This window comes from Spermophilus citellus (assembly GCF_964194105.1).
Source record: "Spermophilus citellus genome assembly, chromosome: 2".
Taxonomy (NCBI): Eukaryota; Metazoa; Chordata; class Mammalia; order Rodentia; family Sciuridae; genus Spermophilus; species Spermophilus citellus.
Genome location: NC_138183.1, coordinates 191,515,622 through 191,528,051, shown reverse-complemented (window position 1 = coordinate 191,528,051; position 12,430 = coordinate 191,515,622). Strand labels below are relative to the sequence as shown.

The window sequence follows — 12,430 nt, the reverse complement described above, 5'->3', positions numbered from 1 at the left end:
CTCTATTACCTCTGCCTTTAACAAGGGTTGGATATGAACTGTTGGCCTTGAAGTGATACCTTTAAAGCCCACAGCTTCTCAACAAGTGCCCTTTCAACCCAAGAGAGACCTGACCTGATCTTCTACTAGCTCACTTAGAAAATAATGATCAACCCTGGGGTCACAAGGGAAAGATCTTAATTGGAACTGACAAGAAAGTGGACACCTGGGGCTGGGGATGTGGCTCAAGCGGTAGCGCGCTCGCCTGGCATGCGTGCGGCCCGGGTTCGATCCTCAGCACCACATACCAACAAAGATGTTGTGTCCGCCGAGAACTAAAAAAAAATAAATATTAAAAATTCTCTCTCTCTCTCTCCCTCTCCCTCTCTCTCCTCTCTCTTAAAAAAAAAAAAAAAAAGAAAGAAAGTGGACACCTTCTACCATTTCTCTGCAGACTTCACAAGTGCTCAACACTTCTTGAAAAAGAATATGGTTCCAAGCCTTACGTTCAGCTGGCTTACAGCAGAGTTTTAAAAAATGCATTTCATCTCTGGCAAATCATAGCAGAACATCATAAACAGCTGGAAACTCTCTGAGGTGAAGACAAGTTGGATATTATGTTTGGATTTATAGGTCCCTCCCCCATAATAGCTGATTTCCATTTCTGACAGGGTTATTATTTCCATCTTTATGAAATATCTTGGATCTCACCTTGGATAATTACTGATTATCATCAGCTCTTCATCTGAGGAATCTTAGCACTTGGGTGAACCTTAAAAAAAATGACTTTTTTTTTTCATTTTTCCAAAATGAACTAAGGGAAAACTCAATGTGTGAAACTGTGTCTTTATTTCTGTTTTCATTTGCCATTCTCTTTGGCTTCCTAATAATTAAGTCATTAATCAGTGTCAAATCACTGTCCAAGGCACAGGCAAAATTCTTGCCACTCAGGTTACAACATGGATTAAATAGCAATCACTTGTGTTATTAAGTCTTGTGCTCTCCCATGAGGTACTATGGAAATTACAGACCCAGAAACTGTTAGGGCATAGAAACCAGCTCAGAGGACATCTAAGATTTTCATCCCAGAGTGTCCATCACAGTTTTTGATAGAGGGCTTGAAGTTATTTGGCAAAAACTCCCAGCTGAGGACTACGAAGAATCTAACATTCCTCATGTTATGCTGTTTTTTTTTTTTTTTTTTTAAGACAGGGTCTAGATAACTTGCTCAGTCTGGCCTTGAACTCACAAACTTCTTTGCTATATCTCTCAATAATAGGCTTGTGCCATCACATTCAGCTCACTTTGCTTTTAGAGGTTGCCATGCTGTATGTCCTCTTGTGTTTCTGTGCTTTGCATCTCTTACTCCCCTGCCTTGAGACTCCTGATATTCTCCCCTCACTTCTGCCTGGTAAACACCTGATAATTTTATGAGGCACAGTTTAAATGCTACCGTGCTACGAATCCCTCTGTGATGGGAAGAATCCTTTTCTTGCTCCCATAGAATTTTTTTTTGTACTGGGGATTTTGAACCCAGGGGTGTTAACCACTGAACTACATCACCAGCCCTTTAAAAAATATTTTATTTAGAGACAGGGTCTTGCTAAGTTGCTAAGGCTGACAGGCAATCCTCCTGCCTCAGCCTCCCACGCTGCAGGAATTATAGTCGTTAATCCCATAGCATTTCATAAGTGTATTTTTGAACCTTCTGTTCCATTTTGCATTCCACCAGCAATGAATGAGTGGCTCCACATCCTCACTAGAATTTGGCATTGTCAGGATATTTTATTCTAGCCATTTTATTAGTGGTGTCACATAGTGATTTTTTATTTGCTTTTCTCTAATAACTTATGTTCAGCACATTTTGTGTGCATATTTTTCTCTTTGGTTAAGAGTCTTTTCAAGGTTTTTTGTTGTTGTTTTTTTTAACCTATTTTTAAATTGGGCTGTTTATTTTTGTCAGTTAAGTGTTTTGCATGCAGCCTGCCTTTTCATTCTCTGAGATCTCTTGCACAGAGCATTGCCTTCACACCTTTATGAAAAATCAAGTGAGACTTTCATTTACAGGAAGATGTAGTTTATTTACTTCTACTCTTTTTTCTAGGTAGAATTAAAAATCCTGGACATTACATTTAAAATATTATATGTAAAACACACATAAACATAACACTGACTCATTTATATATATAAAACATGTCAAAATACACTCTACTGTCATGCATAACTAAAAAGAACAAATAATTACCAAAAGAAGAAGATGACGATGATGACAACGACTATGAAAGGTGGAGAAGCAGATTGGCCAGTGCAGAACTTAATACTCAAAGAATACCATGGTGCCGAGTTCTTTGGGTTTTCTTTTTATCTCATGTATTCTGTAGTGGGCAAGGGAGAAGTTACTACTCAGAAATGCCCAATGGGTAGATTTCTTTTTTTTTTAAAGCCTTGAGAAGTCTAGCTCTCTCTTGTAAAAGAAACTTTAGGAAAGGAGCAGCCTCACAAGACAGAAAACTGCTAAGACTATAAGTGCTTTACTCCAGCTGAATACAACAGAACACCCTCTTCCCCCACAAAGGCCAAACCCCAGCCAGGCTGAAATGAAACTAATTCCCTCTCCCCACTCCTGTGTTCATGTCAGAGAAGACAGGGAAGCTTGGCCTATCATTCTCAAAGGGCAGTAGCAAGGGATGGGGCTGTGGCTCAGTGGTAGAGTGCTTGTCTAACATGCATGAGGCACTGGGTTCAAATCCCCCGCCCACATAAAAATAAACAAATAAAATAAAGGTATTGTGTCCAACTACAACTAATATATATATATATATATATATATATATATATATATATATAAAACCCCAAAGGGCAGTAGCAAGGCCTTCTCTCAATACTTCCCCCTTTCCCTCTCAATAAATGCCACATGTAGACCATGGATTTCTATCTGCACCTGGTGGTAATGTAGTGCCCCTCTCCTTCTCTGGTGGAAGGTATCAGATAAGGCTTAGTGAGAGTCAGAACTTTCATCTCTGATTAGTGATGAGGCGACTCAAAAATCCCTGACTAAACTGAAATGCTTGTGTTTCCCCAAATTCCAGTGTTTATGCTTGTGAATCTGCCATTGCTATTTCTTTCTCTGCTTTGAGTATCTGTTCCTTATTTAATCCTATCTGTTAAGGCCCTGCTTATGTGTTGTCTTTTTGGTGACTTTTTCTTGCTAGCTCCCAGGAAGAGTGAGTGGCTCCTTAACTCTTTTACTCACAACTTCATAAAACCACAGACACCATCTCTATGGCAATTATCTATACATCTGTCTCCCCTCTGTAAATTATGAGATCTCAAAAGGCAGTTTATTAATCTGTTCTCCAGAGTCAGGCAAACTGCTTCACTCAGTGAGTACTCAATAATAAACAAAAAATGAACTTTACTAATATGCAAATTCTTTAATGTTTAACTGAAATCATTTTTTAGGAGAGAAATGACACATCTAACCTTAAAGAATTACTCCCTTGCTTATACAACGCAATTCTTTTTTACAGCAAGTAAAAGCAGAGACTAACTGCTTTCACCATATTAGTATGGAGTTGGTTGGCAGCTCTGTGTAGTTTGTTTTCAGATTATATCTTTCCCCCTTTAATTCTTCTTTTGCACACAGATCATTTTGGTTTTAAAATTTAATATTCATCCATCTAAAAAGCAAGACAATTGTATCATGCAGATACAGTGGGAAAAGCATGTGTTTTTGAAATCAGATCTAAGTTTAAATCTTGGTTTGACTGTTGCAGTTTGCATTTCCTAAAAATGGCCAATGTCCCTACCAAGCCCTGATCAAATTTCAGATTCTTGGGTGAAAATAAATCTTACTATTTGGGGCCAGAAAATTTTGTTTTGTTATGCAGCAATTGATCACCAGGTCAAATTTTGATACCAGGAGTGGAATACTCTTATAATATATATCTAAGACATAGTTTTGTGACCAGTGTTAGTGGATTGTCTTGGAGAAAACCTAAAGGTCTTCAAAAGGGCTGTCAGCAGCTGGGCATAGTACAGCACACCTGTAATCTCAGCTACTAAGGTAGGAGGTTCACAAATTTGAGGCCAGCCTGATTAACTTAGTGAGACTGTCTCAAAAAACAAAAGGGGTGGTAGTTGTAGCTCAGCGGCAGAAAGCTTGTCTAGCCTGGGTTCAATCCTCAGTACAGCAAAGGAAAAAAATCCTCAGTTTTTTGCAAAAGGGAAAAAAAAGAAGAAATTCTAGTAATATTGTCACTTGTGATAACATGGAAATAGAAAATGTGCCTAATGGATTAGATGACTTTATTGATAAGCTTTCTAAACAAAGTAGAGAGAAAGAAAGAATAAACTATTAAGGATAAGGGAGTGGTTGGGGTTGCTTGCCTAGCATATGTGAGGCATTTGGGTAGATCCTCAGCATCACATTTAAATAAATTAAATAAAGGTATTGTGTTCTTCTACAACTAAAAGTATATATATATAAAAAAAAGATAAGGGAGCCAGGACTTGGTAATTTTTAAAATAAAAATTTATCATTCTTAGCTTCTACAGAAGGCAGATGATATTAAAATTAAGAAATTACTTCTGGATGGAGATTAAATCTTGGGTGCTATTAGGACAACATGGTCTAAAGGTAAAGTCAAGGGCATGACCTCAGTTATGGTGGCATTTCAGACAAAAGTCCTGCTGATGATCTTTTTTGTTTTTAAAATTTTTTTTTGTAGTTGAAGATGGACAGAATGCTTTTATTGTATTTGTTTATTTTTATGTGGTGCTAAGGTTTGAACATAGTGCCTCATACATGCTAGGTAAGCAGCTCTGCCACTGAGCTACATACAGCCCCAGCTCTCTGCTGAGGATCTTAAAAGTATGCCTTGAAGATCTTTAAGAAAGAATAAAATTGTAATAAATGTTAAGCTTATTGCCCCACACTACCCTTACAGGAAGAGCAAGATTCAGAAGAGTTTATCTTGAGGTTTGTGAGTGGGTTTTTCATATGGTTTGTTAGAAAGATTCAGGGTTGGAGATGTAGCTCTTGGTAGAGGACTTGCCCAGCATGTGTGAGCTGTGGGTTTGATCCCCAGTACTGCAAACAAAACAAAACAAAACAACTAAAAAAAAAAAATTTAAGAGAATTGTATCCAAGTAAATACTTCACATTTAGATCAAAAGCAACAGAATACTTAAAAAGAAAATTGGCCTTTGGATTCCTGAACTTCTCTGAGCTGGGAGAATGAGAAATTACTTGGCTTCAAACATCAGCTTTTTTTTTTTTTTTTTTTTAATGGAAAAAGAAGAATGACTCAGAAAGCTGAACTCACAAAGTACTAAAGGTGGAATCAAGAGCTGCAGAGGATCATGCATAGGCCATAAGACTTGAGCCCTTATTAGAGAAATAGTTTCAGAATTATTATGGTCCAATGACTCTGTGGGCCTTTGCTTCCCTTTTTAACATAAATGTGTAAAGTGGTTATCCTATGGCTGTCCCACCATTGTATGTTGGATGTATAGTGAAAAGTTCTCAGGTCTTCACAGGGAGAGGAACTACAACTGAGAAATCTCACCTACACCTGGCTCTGATTTAGATGACAGAATCCTTGTCCTCAAGCCTAAGTCTTCTGCCATAATGGGAAGAAACTCTGAGGGATCCTGGATAAGGGAAATTGAAGGACTATTTCTGCATGTACGGGGGGATATAAATTGTTATGAACTGTGGTAGTTGATATTTTCTAAAAATGGCCACAGTAATAGTCCTGGTCCCACATGGTCTTTATGAATTCTACCACACTTCCATAAAGAGATGGAATCTATTTTCCTTTTCCTTGAATCAAGGTAGGCTTAACTGTTCTAATAAAGAATATGGTAGAAATAAGGCTAAATTGCCTCCAGAGTTTCATTATAAAAGTGATAATTTCCTCATCTTTCTCTGGTCACTTGCCTTGGAATCTGCCCATATGTTGTAAAGAAGCCTACCTCATATGGAGATGCCACAAACAGATGTTTCAGCTGATAACCTCACCAGATTCCAGTCAACAGCCTACGTTGATTATAGAAATAAAAGAGCTCTTAGATGATTCCATACCTCATCTCTCAGCCTTCAGACTGGTCCAGATGATGTGAGTAGAGGTTAATTAACCCTAAAAAGCCCTACTCAAATTAGAAATTTATGAGCAATGGTTTGTTAGGCAAACATGGATAACTAGAATTCCTTAATATCTGTGTGTTCTTGGGAAGAGTCTTCGGAGATACGTGACTTTGGATGAATTATTTTTTCTGTCTAGGGCTTGGTTTCCTCAGCTGTAAAATGGAACAATAATTACTATATCTTAGGGACGGCATAAGGTTTAAATGAGATGCACACCAGTTATTCTTTTATAATGGGTCTTCAATAAATGCTATCTAATATATATATATACACACACACACACACACACATTTTTTTTGGGGGGGGTACTGGGGACTGAACTCAGGAGCACTTGATCACTGAGCCCATCCTAAGCCCTATTTTGTATTTTATTTAGAGATAGGGTCTCACTAAGTTGCTTAGTGCCCTGCTTTTTTTTTTTTTTTTTTTTTTTGCTAAGGCTACCTTTGAACTGGAAATCTTCCTGTCTCAGCCTCCCAAGCCACTGGTATTATGGGAGTGCACCACCGCACCTGGCAAATGCTATCTAATGCTTTTTCAACTTGTTCCCATCAAGTTTTTCTAGCTTTTCTGCTTTGTACAAATTCCCTTTCAGGGGATGTGTTATATCCATTTATGCATGTATATATAAACTTCATTTTATATCATATATTTCTACATATGTACACATTGTGATACTGTAGCTTTTATACTGTTCTTTTTTGGATCACTGTTCTGGGGCAACTCAGCTACCACATCCTGAAAATGCTCAACCTTGTAGGGAGATCCACTTACTAAGGAACTGAGACCTCTTGCCTTTCTAACTTGTCAACCACACTGAGTGAGCTGCCTTGGAAACTGACCCTCCAGTCTATCGGGCTCAGATGACTGCAAACTCTTGAGAGACCTGAGCAAAAATCACCTAGCTAAGTCACCTTTTTTTTCCATTTTTTTAATTGATTTTTCTAAAAATTAAATGACAGCGGAATGCATTACAATTCTTATTACACATATACAGCACAGTTTTTCGTATCTCTGGTTGTATATAAAGTATGTTGACACCAATTTGTGTCTTCATACATGTACTTTGATAATGATGTCTATCACATTCCACTATCCTTGCTAATCCCCTGCCCCTTCCCTTTCCTTCCCACCCCTCTGCCCTATGCTAAGCCACTTTTGATTCCAACAGAAACTGCAAAAACAGCATGAAATTTATAATACACATATTAAATGTTGTTAAGCCCCTAAAATTTGGGATAATTTATGATGCACTAATGGTTAATAGTTCTATACATAAGGGGCAAGGATGTAAGGAAAAAACTGACCTGTAGTTAAGGTCTGTTTTAGGGTCAATGTAGAAGGAGAGAGACACTGAAAAGTGTTGAAAAGACTTGAGTTTGAAATAAATGACTGTAGGGTCCAGGATAGAATGGGAAGAAGTAAATCCAGTGAAGGGGAACAGACTTGGAGAACTAGGAAAACTGTAAGCCAGCAGATTTCACTGAAGTTGAAGAGCAGGTTTGGTGAGTGCAAAGGACTAAGAAATCTGAAATAAAAGGATTTGTTTAGAACATGAACTGCCATGGCTGCTGATATTCAGAACAGTTCAGGAGAACAAAGTACAGGATATGGTCCCAGAAATGAACAGCAGCAGTAATGAAAGGCTTTTATACTGGTGTTAAGGTCACAGTGGACAATGAAGCAACTTAAGCTGATGATAGCACACTTGTCAAAAATCTTCTCCCTAACAGTGAAGGAATGGAAATTACATGGCTTAATGGTGAAAGCCTCAATGTAGATTGGTTTGGATATTGTAGTGACAAGTTACAAGAATGTCAATTTTTATTCCTGGTTCAAGACATGGAAAGTGGGAGAGCAGGAAGAAGTCTCAAAAGAACTTCAAGAGAACCAATGAATTTAAGGAAAATGCAAGATTCTAGACAAGGTAAAGAGGTGGCAGCAGTGCTCTAGGAAAAGGTGAGATATACAGCTAGCACAGGCTTGCTTGCAAAAAACACTATAATTTTTATTTTGTTGGTAATTAGGAGTCATGGAAAAATTTAAGAGAATTGATACAATGAGTTTTTGACTGCTCACTCTGACAGCCGTAGAAATATGATGGACGTACTGGGCAAAGGCTACACTGAAGTTCCTGTAAAGGAAAAGGGTTTGTAAAAAGCCCAATACACAGAGGTGATAAGGACCTGTCACTCCACTAAAATAATGAAGCTTGCTATTTGGGAAGCAGAAACTACTAAAATTCAATGGAAGGCGAGGGTGCTGAATGAAGACAACTAATAATTACTTTCCAATCCATTTTAGATTGTTCAGAATTGTTTTTTGATAATCCTTTGAACCTGGGCTTGTATTTCTAAGGTATCTCCAGTTTATTTTTTTCTGTCTCCTGGATCTACTTATGTTATCTAATATTTGATATTCTACTCTTTTGACTTGATATTTCCATTCTTAGTACACACTTTGGCTATTATCAGTGTGGTAATAAACCTCCTAAAAGTAAGAATTTAAGGGCCATATTGTATAGAGAAGAGCAGTCAACAAAGTCCAGCTCCAGTACTGCCATGAAATTCCCATTGACTTTGGTTAAATCGTTTGACTTCTTAAGATCTCATGATATTTTTTCAGTACTGAGGATTGAATCCAGGGACATTATACCACTGAGCCACATTCCCAGTCTTTTTTTATTTTTAGACAAGTCTTGCTAAGTTGCCCAGACTGGCCTTAAACTTGTGATCATCCTGCCTCAGCTTCCCAAGCTGCTTAATTAATGGCATCCACGACGATAACTGATTTTTCTTTTCTTTTTTTAAAATGTAGAAACAAATCTCTAAGGACTTACCCATTCTAATTTGCCTTTCACAGACACTTTTGTCATAATGGTGAGATCTACCTTTACCAATATAGCATGACAATAAAAGAGTGGTAGATAGAAGGCATCTTGAAATTTAAGGCCAAGCTGCTTAGTTGGTAGGGGAATGAAGCTTAGACAGGTATTATGCTTTTGTACATTTTCCCAGGCTAGAGGTAGTTATAATTATTTGTGTCTAATAGGATAATTAAATCTTAGTTTTGGGGCCTGGAGATATAGCTCAGTTGGTAGAGTGCTTGCCTTGCATGCACAAGGCCCTGGGTTCAATCCCCAGCATCACACCCATACCCGCCCCCCCCCCCCCAAAAAAAAACCCCAAACCAACCAACAAAACAAACAAACAAAAAAAACCACTTAAGTTTCTTCTTTGTAAGTGTAGGGTGACTCTCATTTTATTGACCACACACTTCCTGGAGCCAAAGTACCTTCACGTGAAATCATGGTTTTGCTAATTACTAGCCTGTTACCTTGGGCAAGTTATTTAAACATTCTATGGCTTAATTTCTTCATTCATAAAATGGGGCTAGTATGAGGCACCTGGAACAGAGAAAGCCCTAGATACATTTTAGCTATGTGTTAGGCACAAGAGTACACAGATCTGGTGGGCCCCTTGCCTTAAAAAAATTGTTATCTATAGTCAGGAATTTTCAAATGACCATAAATTAGTGTTCTGCGCTTTGTAACAACGTGTGTAGTAAGTGATGTGGGGACAGACATGGGATTGACTGCCTGTTTCATCCTATAGGGAATGGTAGGGGTAGGGAAAGTTTTTTGAGGGTACTTTGAGTCTGATCCTTTAAGAAGAAAACATTATGAAGCAGCTAGAGACAAAAATGGAAACCGTAGTTTCTGATTGCAAAAAAGTAAAATAAATAAATAAAAATTATTAGGAAAAAAGGGGAGTGAGGTAGAAAGTAGTGGTTGACAGCACCATCACTTAGGAGCTCGTTAAAAACTACGTCTGACCTTTATCAAGCTATTTAACCTCCTTCTTCTGCCTCAGTTGCCTTAACTGTAATTAGGGATAATAACCGTTTCTACCTCAAGAAGTGGTTGGTAACTAAACTAAACTTTAAATTGTTTAGAACAATGGTTGGCACCTAGCAAATGCAGGTAACCACATTCACTTAAATGCTGCTTCTCGTGTAAGGCTCTGTTTTTATAAGTCCTTGTATTTCCATTTCTGTCATTTTGATATTCCTTGTACAGAAAGGACACTTGGAGTTCCAAAAGACTTGGGGTTACACAGCCCAGTTATCAATTCCTAGCTGTGTGAAACTGGATGAGTTCCAGTTTCATTCATAGCATGGGGGATACATAAATTGTAGATGGACACAGTACCTTCATTTTATTTATTTTTATGTGGTGCAGAGATGGAACCCAGTGCCTCATGCATGCTAGGCAAGTGCTCTACCATTGAGCCACAACCCCAATTAATTGTATTTTTTTCTTTAGAGAGTGAGAGTGAGAGAGAGAGGATTTTTTTTTTTATTGTTGGTCGTTCAAAACATTACATAGTTCTTAATATATCATATTTCACAGTTTGATTCAAGTGGGTTATGAACTCCCATTTTTACCCCGTATACAGATTGCTGTATCACATCAGTTACACTTCCATTGATTTACATATTGCCATTCTAGTGTCTGATGTATTCTGCTGTCTATCCTATTCTCTACTATCCCCCCTCCCCTCCCCTCCCCTTTTCTCTCTCTACCCCCTCTACTGTAAATCATTTCTTCCACTTGTATTATTCTTCTCTTACCCCTCATTTCCTCTTATATGTAATTTTGTAAAACCCTGAGGATCACCTTCCATTTCCATGCGATTTCCCTTCTCACTCCCTTTCCCTCCCACCTCTCATCCCTGTTTAATGTTAATCTTCTATATTAAAAAAAAAAAAATTCTCAGAAGAAGAGAATTTTTTTTTATATTTATTTTTTTGTTCTCGGCGGACACAACATCTTTGTTTGTATGTGGTGCTGAGGATCGAACCTGGGCCGCACGCACGCCAGGTGAGCCCGCTACCGCTTGAGCCACATCCCCAGCCCTTAATTGGATCTTAATTACAATTGCCTGAGATGTTGCAAGGCTCAAATCCAAGAATGTATGTTAAATTTTACAAAGTCTTCTATTAAGATTTCATTTACCATCTTACCAATAATTCTTAAACTACTGGCCTCAAACAAATGTACTGGAAGATCAAAGAGGAAGGGTAAGGTAGGGTAAGAAATTTAAATGCCGTCATTTATTTTCTCTTCCTATCCTCCAACACCAAAGATCTCACACATTTGTTCATATTGGTTCATAATTTATAAAAAAAACTTTTATCTAAGTTGTGTATTACAACATCCCCACTGGGTAGTATTCCTACTTTCCTTCTTTTTTTTTTCCCCGCGGAGCTGGGGAATCAAACCGAGGACCTCCCGCACTCTACCACTCAGCTGCTTGCCCAGCCGCAACTCTATTTTTCGAGAAGGGATGGAAATAGCAGAATGCATAATAAAAACTCCTTTTGACTTAAGCATTTCTACCGCATCCTATATTACCATAAGGACAAAATTTAGAGGGAGGACAACCACAAAATTTGCTAGAATCTTCAAAAATACCAGGCACTGGCTTCGATCTCACGGCCCTGAATAACAATATACTGGGCGCTTTTCTATCTGTAAAGTATGGGGTGACAAGACCTTCACAAAATTGTTGAGTGATTAAACAAGACCAAAGGCTGAGGGTGAACCTACCACGTTGTAGTGCCTCAAATAAACCCCTTCTGCTTCTTTCCTTTGACAGATATAGCGCCAGATACCATTATCATTCCCACTTCACGTTTGCAGGAACCCGGTCGAAAAACCTCCGGTTCTCCTTCTCTACTCGCAACTCCGTTACCCCGAGATCGGGCACGATCTCTGCGATGTTCACTGTTCTCGTTGCGTGGACTATCTCTTCTCGAGTGGTCGTCTAGGCGGCTGGAGGACACTGATATTTGCCCCCACGACGCTGAGGAATCTGATCCTAATCCTCAATCGCCCTTCAGAAACGAAGCTGTGTACCTAACCTCGCTGGAGTAAAGGTCGCCTAGAAGCCTCAGCTCCAGATACCAGCGCCATCTTGGCCGCTACGTGTGGCGTCACACGTAGCAGAGAGCGCAGTCGATTGGCTGGAAGACAGCAGCCGAAGGAGAGGCGCGCGAAGCCGGAGACAGGAGGGTATGTGGGAGAAGCCAAAGCCAAAGGAACTACAATCCCAGACTTCTTTGCGCGTGCGACGGCAAACCGGGAGCGAAAGAGGATGGAGTTTGGATTCGGACCACAACTCCCAGCAGCCCACGCGATGCCTGCTCTTTCAATACGCGAAGGAAAAGAGGAACAGGATGAATGGAGGGCCTTTTGGTACCCGTTCTTCGAAAGGCGGGAAAGGCGAACTACACCTC

At 39.0% G+C, this 12,430-nt stretch overlaps 1 long non-coding RNA gene across 1 annotated transcript; it reads right to left on the bottom strand.

Moving 5' to 3' along the window:
• Positions 1 to 2,071: 2,071 nt before the first annotated feature.
• On the bottom strand, positions 2,072 to 11,879 carry LOC308641079. The gene is made up of 3 exons (XR_014020407.1): positions 11,742 to 11,879; positions 7,438 to 7,658; positions 2,072 to 2,354 (listed from the first exon to the last, which is right to left on the bottom strand). It is a non-coding gene; the product is annotated as an uncharacterized lncRNA (long non-coding RNA).
• Positions 11,880 to 12,430: the final 551 nt, after the last annotated feature.